Source organism: Triticum aestivum, chromosome 1B, assembly GCF_018294505.1.
Source record: "Triticum aestivum cultivar Chinese Spring chromosome 1B, IWGSC CS RefSeq v2.1, whole genome shotgun sequence".
NCBI classification, from domain to species: Eukaryota; Viridiplantae; Streptophyta; class Magnoliopsida; order Poales; family Poaceae; genus Triticum; species Triticum aestivum.
This window is the reverse complement of record NC_057795.1, coordinates 621,880,196-621,896,780: the sequence shown is the minus strand read 5'-3', so window position 1 is coordinate 621,896,780 and position 16,585 is coordinate 621,880,196.

Sequence of the window (16,585 nt, the reverse complement as noted above, 5' to 3'; positions counted from 1 at the left end):
CCAGGTATACACTTTCGATGTCATCTAAATAGTGCGTGCATGCGTGGTATCCCTTGTTTGTCTGTCCTGAAAGGTTACTGAGAGCAGGCCAATAATTGATGGTGACGAACAACAACAGCATGCAGGTTAAATTCCTCCTGTTTGTGCTCATCCCACACACATACACCTTTTCCAGTCCACAGTTGTAAAAGTTCTTCAACTAATGGCCTTAGGTACACATCAATGTTGTTGCCGGGTTGCTTAGGGACTTGGATAAGAACTGGCATCATAATGAACTTCCGCTTCATGCACAGCCAAGGAGGAAAGTTATAGATACATAGAGTCATGGGCCAGGTGTTGTGATTGCTGCTCTGCTCCCCAAAAGGATTAATGCCATCCTCACTTAAACCAAACCATATGTTCCTTGCGTCACCTGCAAACTCCTCCCAATACTTTCTCTTGATTTTTCTCCACTGTGACCCGTCAGCAGGTGCCCTCAACTTCCCGTCTTTCTTAGGTTATCTCTGTGCCATCGCATCGACTTGGCATGCTCTTTGTTTCTGAACAGGCATTTCAATCGTGGTATTATAGGAGCATACCACATCGCCTTGGCAGGAACCCTCTTCCGGGGGTGCTCACCGTCAACATCACCAGGGTCATCTCGTATGATCTTATACTGCAATGCACCGCATACTGGGCATGCGTTCAAATACTCGTATGCACCACGGTACAGGATGCAGTCATTAGAGCATGCATGTATCTTCTGCACGTCCAATCCTAGAGGGCAAATAACCTTCTTTGCTGCATACGTACCGTCGGACAATTCGTTATCCTTTGGAAGCTTCTTCTTCAATAATTTTAGTAGCTTCTCAAATCCTTTGTCAGGCACAGCATTCTCTGCCTTCCACTGCAGCAATTCTAGTATGGGACCGAGCTTTGTGTTGCCATCTTTGCAATTGGGTTACAAACCTTTTTTGTGATCCTCTAGCATGCGATCGAACTTCACCTTCTCCTTTTGACTTTCACACTGACTCCTTGCATCAACAATGACCCAGCGGTGATCATCATTGGGCACATCGTCTGGTTCCTCTTGATCTTCAATAGCTTCCCCCGTTGCAGCATCACCGTATTCGGGGGGCACATAGTTCTCATAGTCCTCTTCTTCTTCGTTATCTTCCATCATAACCCCTATTTCTCCGTGCTTGGTCCAAACATTATAGTGTGGCATGAAACCCTTATAAAGTAGGTGGGTGTGAATGATTTTTGAGTCAGAGTAAGACTTCATAATCCCACATACAGGGCATGGACAACACATAAAACTATTCTGCTTGTTTGCCTCAGCCACTTCGAGAAAATCATGCACGCCTTAATGTACTCGGAGGTGTGTTTGTCACCATACATCCATTGTCGGTTCATCTGCGTGCATTATATATAATTAAGTGTGTCAAAAACCATTACAGAACATCATGAATAGATAATTAAGTGACCAAATTAATAGAAGTTCATCATCACATTAAAACCAAAGTACATACATAGTTCTCATCTAACAACATATAGCTCTCCAGAGCATCTAATTAATTAAACCATACATTGAAACTATGTAAAACATTTCAATGCCAAAACAAATGCGAGCATAATCGCAACCAAGGTAACAATTGATCCAATGGCATAATGATACCAAGCCTCGGTATGAATGTCATATTTTCTAATCTTTCTAATCTTCAAGCGCATTGCATCCATCTTGATCTTGTGATCATCGACGACATCCGCAACATGCAACTCCAATATCATCTTCTCCTCCTCAATTTTTTTTAGTTTTTCCTTCAAGAAATTGTTTTCTTCTTCAACTAAATTTAACCTCTCGACAATAGGGTTAGTTGGAATTTCCGGTTCACATACCTCCTAGATAAATAAAAGCTATGTCACGTTGGTCGGCATAATTGTCATAAACAATAAATGAACCAAATAGTTATAAAGATAATATATACCACATCTGAATCATAGACAGGACGAGGGCCGACGGGGGCGGATACCAAAACCATCGCACTAAATAATAATAAGCAATAATAAAAGTAAAAAAATTATACAAGTATCTATATAAACATACAAGTAAGAATTTTTTCCTTTCAGAAAGAAGATAAGAACAAGAGGCTCACCACAGTGGTGTCGGCGATGAGATCGGCGTGGGCGATCGATGGTGGTGAAGACGGGGACGGGACATGATGGACTGCTAAACCTAGACAAATATTGAGGAAAATGGAGCTTGGAGGTCGAGCTAGGAGAGGAGAAAGCTTAAGTAGTGTGGCTCGGGCATTTCATCGAACACCTCGTGTGCATAGGAGGTGAGCTAGAGCACCACAAAGCTCTCCCCTCGCCGGCCAGGAAAAACAGAGCAGTAGGAGTGCTCTACTCGCGGGCGAGGGGTATATATAGGCAACTCATTGGTCCCGGTTCGTGGCACGAACCGGGACTAAAGGTCACCCTTTCGTACCAGTTCATGCCACGAACCGGGTCCAATGGAGGCGGGCCAGGAGCGAGGACCATTGGTCCCGGTTCGTCCCACCAACCGAGACCAGAGGTCCTAGACAAACCGGGACCAATGCCTCCACGAGGCCCTCCAGGCCCCTGGCCTCACGAACCAGGACCAATGGGCCCATGGGTACCGGTTCATGACCGAATCGAGACTAATGGGCTTACCTGGCCCGAACGTATGCCCTGTTTTCTACTAGTGGAAGCATTCCACCATGTTGCTTGTCATGTCCCCATATCGCATACCTCCTTCATCGTAAGCGCGTGACCACTTTTTTTTATCCGGCTCGTGCCTAGTCAAGAATTATTTTGCCCCTTTGTTCTTCTCCAACGCCTTCAGGAGTTTATCATATCGGCTTTGGAATGTGTCGGTGTTGAATGCAACGCAAACATGGGTAAGGTCTTTGCAAAACTCCTTGCTCTTGCATGCCAGGTAAAAGTTTGCCACAAAGTGTCTCATGCACCAACGGTGTTGAAGCTTGGGAAGACCTGGAATATCGACGTCTATTGCTTTGAGAATCCCATGATGGCGATCTGATATGACACATACCTCTCTCTTGCCAATCACTTTTGTCCTCACATGCCCCATGAACCACTCCCAATTGTCATCGTGCTCCGAAGGCACCAACACAAATGCCACCGGCAACACGTTATCATTTCACGAGTGGGCCATTGCCACCATCAATGTGCCCATGTGTTTGCCGGTCAAGAATGTGCCATCTATAGACAAGACCGGCCAACAATACGTGAATGCCTTCATGCATTGTCCAAAGCTCCAGAAGGCATGACGAAACACTCCGTCAATTGACTCAACCAGATGGCGCATCCCAGGGTTACGATGAGCAATGGCTGCCAACATCTTCGGTAGAATGTTATATGCGGCCTCATAATCACCAGGCAACATCCTAATAGCGTTTGCCTTGGCCATGCATGCCTTCCCATACTTGACCGGGTATCCGAATAGTTCCTCAATTGAAGTCATGAGAAACTTGACCTTCAGGGTTGGATCATGTGCTATTTGATTCAATAATTTGTAGCCTAGATACTCAGACATGAGTTGATGGTGTCCTTTGCTTTGCTCAGCCTTGTCCAGGGGTATGCACGTGTGAGTGGCAACACAAATCTTCAACACCCATTTCCCGGTTTCTTTTATTTTTCTACAGCGGACCTTCCAAGGGCAACCTCCTTGGTCACATATGACTGTGTACCGAACTTTTTGATTTGAATGACCAACAACAAACGGCCTATGGTTCCTAATGGCGCAGTCACACAACCATATCTTGAACTCTACCAAAGAACCAAACTTGATGCCTTTCTTCGAATGAGCATTCTCATCCTCATTTTATGGCCGAGGATCACTGAATTTGGGGCACGGTGTTGGCTCAAACAAACCCAATCTCAGCCCACCGTCAACAACAGCCTTGTCCGCAAGACATACATCCCTAAACAACGGCGGCCCTCTTTCCTTGCCGGTCACCTTCTTGTAGATTTGATTTTCTTGCGTCGTCAACCCATCCTCATCCAATTCTTCCTCCGGACCCTCGTCATCCGAGCCATACCACACATACGGTTATAAGGGAGGGTACAGTCCATGTCTTATTGCTGCACAATGACATCCAAGTTACCAATGGGATTGTAATGAATCTCTTCATTCTCCGCGTAAGCATCCTCTTGAGCAACAATAGCATCATCATCAACATGACCACTAGCATCTTCTTGAACAAGAGGACTAGCATCAACTCGGAGTACTATGGCGCTAGCATTGATATGATCTTCATTGGGTTGGCTACTTGGTGGTTTGCTAGAACAATTGGGGATATACACCTCGGCACTATGATCATGTATTGGGAAGGATACATTGCGGTTCAAATCAATTTGCAAGGGAGGAGGAGGATCAGCCTTTGTGGCAAATATCTCAAGAGACTTGTCTTGTGATGCGTCTACTTTGTCCTTGTACACATTTCAATGCAATTGGGAGGTGATGGGCATATTCTTCAATCGGGACTTTACTCCCATCCAACGTCATACCTCCCAATAAGCTTAACCTTGGCATTTGGGTCATTCCAATGTAAGATGCTTCTCACTTTAACTACAAGATCATCAAAGCTTGGACTTGCGTCAAAAACCATAGCCTCTTCCCCTTCATCGTCATTTCCAAGCATAAATGTCATCTTGTCCAAATAATGAACATTTACGAGCTTATGCATCTAAGAAAATTGGAAAAAATAAAGCCATCCATATATGTCATCCAACCAATTCAAATGGACCAATAACATAATTTATCCACATATTGGACAAATAACTTCTATTCATAGTAATTTCACCATAACCTTAACCATAACCATAACCATAACTATAATCCTAACCCTAACCCTAACACTAATCCTAACCCTAACACTATCCCCTCACATTACCACTATAACCCCTAACCCTAGGCAAGCACAAGCACAAAGATAGCCATAGATGCATCATAAATGCACAACAAAATTAACACATAGGGCTTGCAATAAATTGAGCTCAAGCACACAAACTAAGATTTCTGTTAAGATTAATTAACTAAATGTTAATTAAGGTTAATCCCTACTCTTCCACTTTTGGCGCGCACGACGGTTGCTCCTCGAGGGTTGTGTCTTCACCCAGAAGGCACATTTTTACATGCTATATATGTAACCAATCTGATGGAATAAAGTGTTGGTTGAATCATTTGTTGTCTCTCTCGATTCTCTCTCGATTATTCTTCTAACACGTTATCAGCATGCTCCCGGCGGAGCGATTCTATCGGCGTACAGCGAAACAAAAGGGACATGCCTGAGACGGCGGTTACGCACGCACAGAGGCGAGGGCTATTCCACGAACTCAATGGCTCTGGATTGCGGCGGAGCAAATTCATTTGTGTGGCGTTCTCCGTCTACGGCAGCGCTCGTTAATTGGACGGCCTCACCCCGGCGGAAACGCTTCCAAGCGGCAGCCTTGCATCATGCATGGAAATCACATGAATCTCTCGATCTCTAATTAACTCTTCAAGAGAGACATCTAATTATTTGCTTAATTGCTTGTATTTTTAGCTTTTTTACATATTAGTGCTCCAACAACTATTGCTATTTATTAGCATTTGTCATGTTTAGGCCAGATCTGCATTTAAATCATCTTCTGTTGAATTTTAAAATTTCCATAGATACATGGTTGTTAACGCCTGGCATGTTCTTTACCGATACAACAACATTGTTTTACGACTGAGATTAAATTTTCTCGCACAACAATGTTGATTTGCGATTGAGAAATTTTTCTCGCAAAACAATCTCATTGCAATTGAGATTAATTTTCTCTCGCAAAATATTAATTCACTTTGCTGAATTATCTTGCAATTTGATACAAGATCTTATTTTAATTCAAGATCTACACAATTCAAGTTCTCACTTGAACATCAAATTTACAACATCATTACTATTCATTACAATAGTAGTGTATTTCCGTTGAGTACGATGTATTTCGGAATGTATGTATCTCCATGCTCGCTACATGTCGAGATTAATACGTCTATTTGCAATTGAGATTTTCAATTTCTTGCAAATACATATGCAAAATTCAAGGTGTCATCCTTAGCAATTTGAGATTCACACTAATGATTTCGAGCCACCTTCTTGAAATATATTAATTTTGCAACATTAAGATGTATTTATATTACACAATCTGTAATATAAATAAATTAAATTACCGGGTTTTCACCGGGGATGATATGTTCTATGTGTTTACCACATTGACATTCTTCATGAACATGTCAGAGCGGTCGAGATTGATTTCTCCCGCACAACAAACTTGTAAATTTTTTACAATAACATCTCCCTCATTATATTAGAAACACAAGGTAATGAGCTGGATCTACTGCTCATGTGCAGACTAACTCTATTACTGTGAGATCTGTATGATCTTCAATGTGTTATGTTCCCACAATTGAGGTTGAGCATTTTCAAGTTATACACTTGAGTCAAATTTTTGCATTCTTATTACAAAACCATGATGGTTTTTAATTTACTTCTTCTAAATTAATTATCTCTGGCTTGTCCCTATAAGTAATCGATGGCTAACAATGTGAGGCTCTTGCCCTCAATGGCCACAACTTACTTAAGCGGGTCATGGACATCAAGATCAGTCTTGCATCCCATGGGATAGCGTGTGCAACCCAAGCCACGCCACTGGGACGCAAAGGGCCTCAAGGGTAATGGTTTGAAACTCACTTCAAACCCTCAACATGACACCATCAAGCTGTCACGAGACCCTATGAGCATGGAGAGCATGATGATTGAATATGCATCAACCGACATGTTTGGAGACTATACATTTAGTCCCTTAGTCTCCTTAGTGATCTATTTATTTATGTCCATTTATGATGTTCTAATAAAAACATGATTATTGTTGTCATCATATATTGTATATCACAATATATTGTATCAGCACTTCGGTACAAATTAATTTGTATGTATTCTATATATCTGATAGTGGTTTTCTTGGGAATCTTCATGTCTATATATAGATTTCTACGGGAGTCAATCCGATGAAAAATGATATGTGCCTTGTGGACATATGCACCACAAACTCTATACTTGGGGAAGTCCAATGTATCCGCTCTCATTGAGAGAAAGGAGATGTTTTAAAATTGCTAGACGTGAGATGAGGTATTTGTTGGCTCAACTCGAGTCATATTTACTATCCCTGTGAGTACTCGAGTAACGTCGGGATGCTTCATTGCCTCCCAAGTTTAACTCGTACCCTACTAAGCTATAGAGATATTCGTCAAAATGGTTTCCATAGTGAAACTTATGATGGCAAGAAAGAGAAATACATTCTCTTTACCATATGCAACGGATATGGCAAGCACATTCTCTATGTATCATTTGGATTGTACTACACATACTACAAAACCCGTAGCACATGTTGCGCCCAAGATAGTTTTCCAAAATGTCTTGTACATGAAAAACTTGGCATACTCGCCTTGGTCATCGAGACATTGGGTTGAAACCGAAACTATCAACAACTCCTATAGTTTATGATTATTATGATGCTAAATTCTAACACCATTTGGATTTTATGTGCACTACAAGTGACACAGGGAAGCTCATTTGAAGGCTCGCACACCTTAAAGTCTACACTGAACCACTCAGACTCCTTGAATGCATCAAGTTGAGGTAAGTGGCTCTTCCCATCCATTGACTAGACTATTCAGATATTCCATGGTTCTAAAAGACATATCTACATGATGGTCTTAAGTGTGTGCTTTATTCACACGAAACCATTGGCTCATTATCCTGACATCGATTTCAAGCAAATCGAATGGATAACATTGCAACATTCTCCTTGAGTGCCTTCTCTATGGCCCTTGGATTGAAGTTTAGCAATTTATCCTAATGTCTAGATTCAAAATGGTTTGGTAGAATCCTATACAAAGAGTTAAGCTCATTGCATTATCTTTACTTTGGAGTCATGCAGTTTTACACGCTCATGACAGAACTGCATAATATTATTCCCCTATATTTTTGATATGTGTGGATATCTACCAAGTATTTCCTATCTGCGGTAATTTGGTTGCATACCGATATCACCACCCGCCATACATCATTGGCCCCTCAACATATAGTTGGGATCTATGTGAGGAATAATTGTATTTACGTCAATACCTAAAGCCCCTCGCATGGGGAATTATTTAAGGCCAGTATGCTAATTCAATGAGGAACATTTCCAGGCATTAGGGGGGATTTCAAGTACCATAAAGAATGCCAGGAAATTAGTGGAATGTTCAACACATTTCTGCCTCAAGTCCACGTACTCAAAGTTTTGAACCATGCATTCAGAAGATTTGCAACACATTGCAAATAACTTGCCAGATTCATTTACTGGCTATAAAGGTGTCATACAATCCTACAATCCTGAAAAATATGTCGGAAAGAGTGGAGGTACCAACTAAAACCACTCAACTCCCTGTTCAAAGCAACAGGGGGAGAAGTACGACAATAGTACATCAGGATTCAGCTTCTCGCAAGCAAGGATATCAAGGCATGTGAATCAGTAAATGCAAGTCAACTTCACGTTGACAGACACCTGATGGGTAGTATACACCCAGTGGACGGGAAACCTCCACCAACCCAGGTCATAGTGCACAAAATGACCGGGACATCGGAATACCCGACTCAATCGCATTGGGAAATCGCGAGCAGTCACTATGGGTAACGATATTTCCATCAACTATATATTGATATACAAATTCTGGAGAAACATATAACCGGAAGTCTACAATTGTCGACATACATTTCTCAACTAGATTGAAAAAACCTTTCAAGTGATTCAGATCCAAAGACTATGGCCATGGCAAAGTGTGAACAACACTCGGACTGAACTCAAGCAAAGGATATAATCTAGGTAGAAATGATCTTGCTCAATAATGAAAAGGTATTCATAAGCAATACCTGAACCAGTTTTCTTCTGGAAACAGAATTGAGAACAAGGAGGTGGTGAAACAAAGAGCAAGTATTGTAGCACAAGGGTTCACGCAGATACCCAACTATTCTCCAGAGGTGGAATCTCTCTCTGATAATTTATATCATTGGCAGTTCAAAATCATATATCTCTGCAGTTGATAGATGTAGTGATTACATATCGATGTAGATCACTAGATTCAGATATAGATGGTTCCCGGCGGAACCTCAATTCTGAATCGAAATATAAAATGCAACATGCATTGTGTAAAATTAGTAAGTCACCATAAGACTTATTGTTGTCGGTACATATGGTACAACTGATGTGGTTAGATCCTTATACACAAGGATTACTACTACAATGATGATTATCCATGTTTGTGTGTCTGCAATGATGACACATGTAATCATCTAAATGACGGAGTTTTAAATGAAGGATTTGGTAAACCAAAATACCGCTCGTTACTAAAACTTGAGCACCTTCATTCATACATTATGGTATACTGCGTTGTCTATATTCAAAATATATTGGAGAAATTCATTGTGGACAAATCTTATCCATCCACAACTCTCATGGTAGTTCATTCTCTAGACGTAGAGAAAGATCTATTTAGACCAAGAGATGGTGGAAATAAGATATTGGAACTCAGCGTTCCATAATGCCATTGGACCACCAAACACAATTGGTTGGGACTTAAGAATATCTTTCAATATCTCCAAAGGCATCAAACATCTTGTCCTGGTTTTTCAGTTTCACAGAAATGTGAACACCGATATTGTTGGGTACATCGATCAGATCCCTACTATGTCAGATTGTAGACAAGCGTAGTGTTCCTCCTAGGTGTAGTAGCCCCCTCATGAAGAGTCTTCGAAACGAACCTCATGGCTACATCCACCAACCATTATCTTAATGATAATGTTTCTTGTGTTGCTCGGATGCAAACAGGTTACATAATAAGCAATATCGCTATATTGCATATCTTGCAAGTCAAATCATGCGACTGATTTGTTCACCAAGTCTCTGTTGGAAATATGCCATAGAGGCAATAATAAAATGGTTATTATTATATTTCTTTGTTCATGATAATTGTCTGTTATTCATGCTAAAACTGTGTTATCCGGAAATCGTAATACACGTGTGAATACATAGACCACAACATGTCCCTAGTAAGCCTCTAGTTGACTAGCTCGTTGATCAACAGATAGTCATGGTTTCCTGACTATGGGCATTGGATGTCGTTGATAATGGGATCACATCATTAGGAGAATGATGTGATGGACAAGACCCAATCCTAAGCATAGCTCAAAGATCGTCTAGTTCGTTTAGCTAGAGTTTTTCCAAATGTCAAGTATCATTTCCTTAGAACATGAGATTGTGCAACTCCCGGATACCGTAGGAGTGCTTTGGGTGTGCCAAACGTCACAACGTAACTGGGTGACTATAAAGGTGCACTATGGGTATCTCCGAAAGTGTCTGTTGGGTTGGCACGAATCAAGACTGGGATTTGTCACTCCGTATGACGGAGAGGTATCTCTGGACCCACTCGGTAATGCATCATCATAATGAGCTCAATGTGACCAAGTGTCTGGTCACCGGATCATGCATTATGGTACGAGTAAAGTGACTTGCCGGTAACGAGATTAAACGAGGTATTAGGATACCGACGATCGAGTCTCGGGCAAGTAACGTACCGATTGACAAAGGGAATTGTATACGGGGTTGATTCAATCCTCGACATCGTGGTTCATCCGATGAGATCATCGAGGAGTATGTGGGAGCCAACATGGGTATCTAGATCCCGCTGTTGGTTATTGACCGGAGAGGCGTCTCGGTCATGTCTGCATGTCTCCCGAACCCGTAGGGTCTACACACTTAAGGTTCGGTGACGCTAGGGTTGAAGAGATATTAGTATGCAGTAACCCAAAAGTTGTTTAGAGTCCCGGATGAGATCCCGGACATCACGAGGAGTTCCGGAATGGTCCGGAGGTGAAGAATTATATATAGGAAGTCAGGTTTTGGCCATCGGGAAAGTTTCGGGGGTCACCGGTATTGTACCGGGACCACCGGAAGGGTCCCGGGGGTCCACCAGGTGGGGCCACCTATCCCGGAGGGCCCCATGGGCTGAAGTGGGAGGGGAACCAGCCCCTGGTGGGCTGGTGCGCCCCCCCCCCCTTGGGCCCTCCTGCGCTTAGGGTTGGAAACCCTAGGGTGGGGGCGCCTCCACCTGGCTTGGGAGGCAAGTTTCCCCCTGCCCCCCCTTGGAGATCCCATCTCCTAGGGCCGGCGGCCCCTTAGGGGGCCTATATAAAGAGGGGGGAGGGAGGGCAGCCGCACCCATGCTCTTAGTGCCTCCCTCTCCCATTGCTACACCTCTCCCTCTCGTAGAAGCTCGGCGAAGCCCTGCCGAGATCACTGCTGCATCCACCACCACGCCATCGTGCTGCTGGATCTCCGTCAACCTCTCCTTCCCCCTTGCTGGATCAAGAAGGAGGAGACGTCTACCTGACCGTACGTGTGTTGAATGCGGAGGTGCCGTCCGTTCAGCGCTAGGATCTCCGGTGATTTGGATCACGACGAGTACGACTCCCTCAACCCCGCTCTCTTGAACGCTTCCGCTCGTGATCTACAAGGGTATGTAGATGCACTCCTTTCTCTCGTTGCTAGATGAACTCATAGATTGATCTTGGTGAAAGCATAGAAAAAAATTTATTTTCTGCAATGTTCCCCAACAGTGGCATCATGAGCTAGGTCTATGCGTAGTTCTCTTTGCGCGAGTAGAACACAAATTTGTTGTGGGCGTAGATGTTGTCAACTTTCTTGCCACTACTAGTCTTATTTTGCTTCAGCGGTATTGTGGGATGAAGCAGCCCGGACCGACCTTACACATACGCTTACGTGAGACAGGTTCCACCGACTAACATGCACTAGTTGCATAAGGTGGCTAGCGGGTGTCTGTCTCTCCCACTTTAGTTGGAGCGGATTCGATGAAAAGGGTCCTTATGAAGGGTAAATAGAAGTTGGCAAATCACGTTGTGGCTTTTACGTAGGTAAGAAAACGTTCTTGCTAGAACCCTATTGCAGCCACGTAAAACATGCAACAACAATTAGAGGACGTCTAACTTGTTTTTGCAGCATATGATTTGTGATGTGATATGGCCAAAAGTTGTGATGAATGATGAATGATATATATGTGATGTATGACATCATGTTCTTGTAATAGGAATCACAACTTGCATGTCGATGAGTATGACAACCGGCAGGAGCCATAGGAGTTGTCTTTATTATTTTGTATGACCTGCGTGTCATTGAAGAACGCCATGTAAATTACTTTACTTTATTGCTAAACGTGTTAGCCATAGAAGTAGAAGTAGCCGTTGGCGTGACAACTTCATGAAGACACGATGATGGAGATCATGATGATGGAGATCATGGTATCATGCCGGTGACGAAGATGATCATGGAGCCCCGAAGATGGAGATCAAAGGAGCTATATGATATTGGCCATATCATGTCACTATTTGATTGCATGTGATGTTTATCATGTTTTTCATCTTGTTTACTTAGAACGACGGTAGTAAATAAGATGACCCCTCATAACAATTTCAAGAAAAGTGTTCCCCCTAACTGTGCACCGTTGCGAAGGTTCGTTGTTTCGAAGCACCACGTGATGATCGGGTGTGATAGATCCTAAAGTTCGAATACAATGGGTGTAAGCCAGATTTACACACGCAATACACTTAGGTTGACTTGACGAACCTAGCATGTACGGACATGGCCTCGGAACACGGAGGACTGAAAGGTCGAGCATGAGTCGTATAGAAGATACAATCAACATGGAGATGTTCACCGACATCACCTACTCCGTCTCACGTGATAATCGGACACGGCCTAGTTGACTCGGATCATGTTTCACTTAGATGACTAGAGGGATGTCTAATCTGAGTGGGAGTTCATTAAATAATTTGATTAGATGAACTTAATTATCATGAACTTAGTCTAAATCTTTACAATATGTCTTGTAGATCAAATGGTCCACGTTACCCTCAACTTCAACGCGTTCCTAGAGAAAACCAAGCTGAAAGATGATGGCAGCAACTATACGGACTGGGTCCGGAACCTGAGGATCATCCTCATAGCTGCCAAGAAAGATTATGTCCTAGAAGCACCGCTAGGTGAAGCACTAGTCCCAGAGAACCAAGATGTTATGAACGCTTGGCAATCTCGTGCTGATGATTACTCCCTCGTTCAGTGCGGCATGCTTTACAGCTTAGAACCGGGACTCCAAAAGCGTTTTGAGCAACACGGAGCATATGAGATATTCGAAGAGCTGAAAATGGTTTTCCAAGCTCATGCCCAGGTCGAGAGATATGAAGTCTCCGACAAGTTCTTCAGCTGTAAGATGGAGGAAAATAGTTCTGTCAGTGAACACATACTCAAGATGTATGGGTTGCACAACCGCTTGACTCAGCTGGGAGTTAATCTCCCAGATGACGCGGTCATTGATAGAATCCTTCAGTCGCTCCCACCGAGCTACAAGAGCTTTGTGATGAACTTCAATATGCAGGGGATGGAAAAGACCATTCCTGAGGTATATTCAATGCTGAAATCAGCGGAGGGGGAGATCAAAAAAGGAACATCAACTATTGATGGTGAATAAAACCACTAAGTTCAAGAAAGGCAAGGGTAAGAAGAACTTCAAGAAGGACGGCAAGGGAGTTGCCGCGCCCGGTAAGCCAGTTGCCGGGAAGAAGTCAAGCAATGGACCCAAGCCTGAAACTGAGTGCTTTTATTGCAAGGGAAGTGGTCACTGGAAGCGGAACTGCCCCAAGTACTTAGCGGACAAGAAGGCCGGCAAAACCAAAGGTATATGTGATATACATGTAATTGATGTGTACCTTTCCAGTACTCGTAGTAGCTCTTGGGTATTTGATACCGGTGCGGTTGCTCATATTTGTAACTCAAAGCATGAGCTGCGGAATAAGCGGAGACTGGCGAAGGACGAGGTGACGATGCGCGTCAGGAATGGTTCCAAGGTCGATGTGATCGCCGTCGGCACGCTACCTCTACATTTACCTACGGGATTAGTTTTAAACCTCAATAATTGTTATTTAGTACCAGCTTTGAGCATGAACATTGTATCAGGATCTCGTTTAATTCGAGATGGCTAATCCAAGAATAATGATTGTTCTATTTATATGAGAGATATGTTTTATGGTCATGCCCCGCTGGTGAATGGTTTATTCTTGATGAATCTCGAGCGTAATGTTACACATATTCATAGTGTGAATACCAAAAGATGTAAAGTTGATAACGATAGTCCCACATACTTGTGGCACTGCCGCCTTGGTCACATTGGTGTCAAGCGCATGAAGAAGCTCCATGCTGATGGACTTTTAGAGTCTCTCGATTATGAATCATTTGACACATGCGAACCATGCCTCATGGGCAAAATGACCAAGACTCCGTTCTCCGGAACAATGGAGCGAGCAACCAACTTGTTGGAAATCATACATACTGATGTGTGCGGTCCAATGAGCGTTGAGGCTCGCGGAGGATATCGTTATGTTCTCACTCTCACTGACGACTTGAGCAGATATGGGTATGTCTACTTGATGAAACACAAGTATGAGACATTTGAAAAGTTCAAGGAATTTCAGAATGAGGTAGAGAATCAACGTGACCGAAAGATAAAGTTCTTACAATCATATCGTGGAGGAGAATATTTAAGTCATGAATTTGGTACGCACTTAAGGAAATGTGGAATCGTTTCACAACTCACGCCGCCTGGAACACCTCAGTGTAACGGTGTGTCTGAACGTCGTAATCGCACTTTATTGGATATGGTGCGATCTATGATGTCTCTTACCGATTTACCGCTATCATTTTGGGGATACGCTCTAGAGACAGCTACATTCACTTTAAATAGGGAACCGTCTAAATCCGTTGAGATGACACCATATGAATTATGGTTTGGGAAGAAACCTAAGCTGTCGTTTCTAAAAGTTTGGGGATGCGATGCTTATGTCAAGAAACTTCAACCTGAAAAGCTCGACTCCAAGTCGCAAAAATGTGTCTTCATAGGATACCCTAAGGAAACCATTGGGTATACCTTCTACCTCAGATCTGAAGGCAAGATCTTTGTTGCCAAGAACGGGTCCTTTCTGGAGAAAGAGTTTCTCTCGAAATAATTAAGTGGGAGGAAAGTAGAGCTTGATGAAGTACTACCTCTTGAACCGGTGAGTAGCGCAGCTCAGGAAGATGTTCCTGTGGTGCCAGCACCAACTGAAGAGGAAGTTAATGATGATGATCAAGGTACTTCGGATCAAGTTACTACTGAACTTCGTAGGTCCACACGAACACGTTCCACACCAGAGTGGTATGGCAACCCTGTCCTGGAAATCATGTTGTTAGACAACGGTGAACCTTCGAACCATGAAGAAGCGATGGCGGGCCCAGATTCCAACAAATGGCTTGAAGCCATGCAATACGAGATAGGATCCATGTATGAAAACAAAGTATGGACTTTGATAGACTTGCCCGATGATCGGCGAGCGATAGAAAACAAATGGATCTTTAAGAAGAAGACGGACGCGGATGGTAATGTTACCATCTATAAAGCTCGACTTGTCGCTAAGGGTTATCGACAAGTTCAAGGGGTTGACTACGATGAGATATTCTCTCCCGTAGCGAACCTAAAGTCCGTCTGAATCATGTTAGCAGTTGCCGCATACTATGATTATGAGATATGGCAAATGGACGTCAAAACGGCATTCCTTAACGGACATCTTAAGGAAGAACTGTATATGATGCAGTCAGAAGGTTTTGTCGACCCTGAGAATGCTAACAAGGTATGCAAGCTCCAGCGATCCATTTATGGGCTGGTGCAAGCATCTCGGAGTTGGAACATTCGCTTTGATGAGATGATCAAAGCGTTTGGGTTTATGCAGACTTATGGAGAAGCCTGCGTTTACAAGAAAGTGAGTGGGAGCTCTGTAGCATTTCTCATATTATATGTAGATGACATACTTTTGATGGGAAATGATATAGAACTTTTGGACAGCATGAAGGCCTACTTGAATAAGTGTTTTTCGATGAAGGACCTTGGAGAAGATGCTTACATATTAGGCATCAAGATCTATAGGGATAGATCGAGACGCCTCATAGGTCTTTCACAAAGCACATACCTTGATAAGATATTGAAGAAGTTCAATATGGATCAGTCCAAGAAAGGGTTCTTGCATGTACTGCAAGGTGTGAGATTGAGCTCGGCTCAACGCCCGACCACGGCAGAAGATAAAGAAGAGATGAGTGTCATCCCCTATGCCTCAGCCATAGGGTCTATTATGTATGCCATGCTGTGTACCAGACCTGATGTAAACCTTGCCGTAAGTTTGGTAGGAAGGTACCAAAGTAATCCCGGCAAGGAACACTGGACATCGGTCAAGAACATCCTAAAGTACCTGAAAAGGACTAAGGATATGTTTCTCGTTTATGAAGGTGACGAAGAGCTCGTCGTAAAGGGTTACGTCGACGCTAGCTTCGACACAGATCTGGATGACTCTAAGTCACAGACCGGATACGTGTATATTTTGAATGGTGAGGCAGTAAG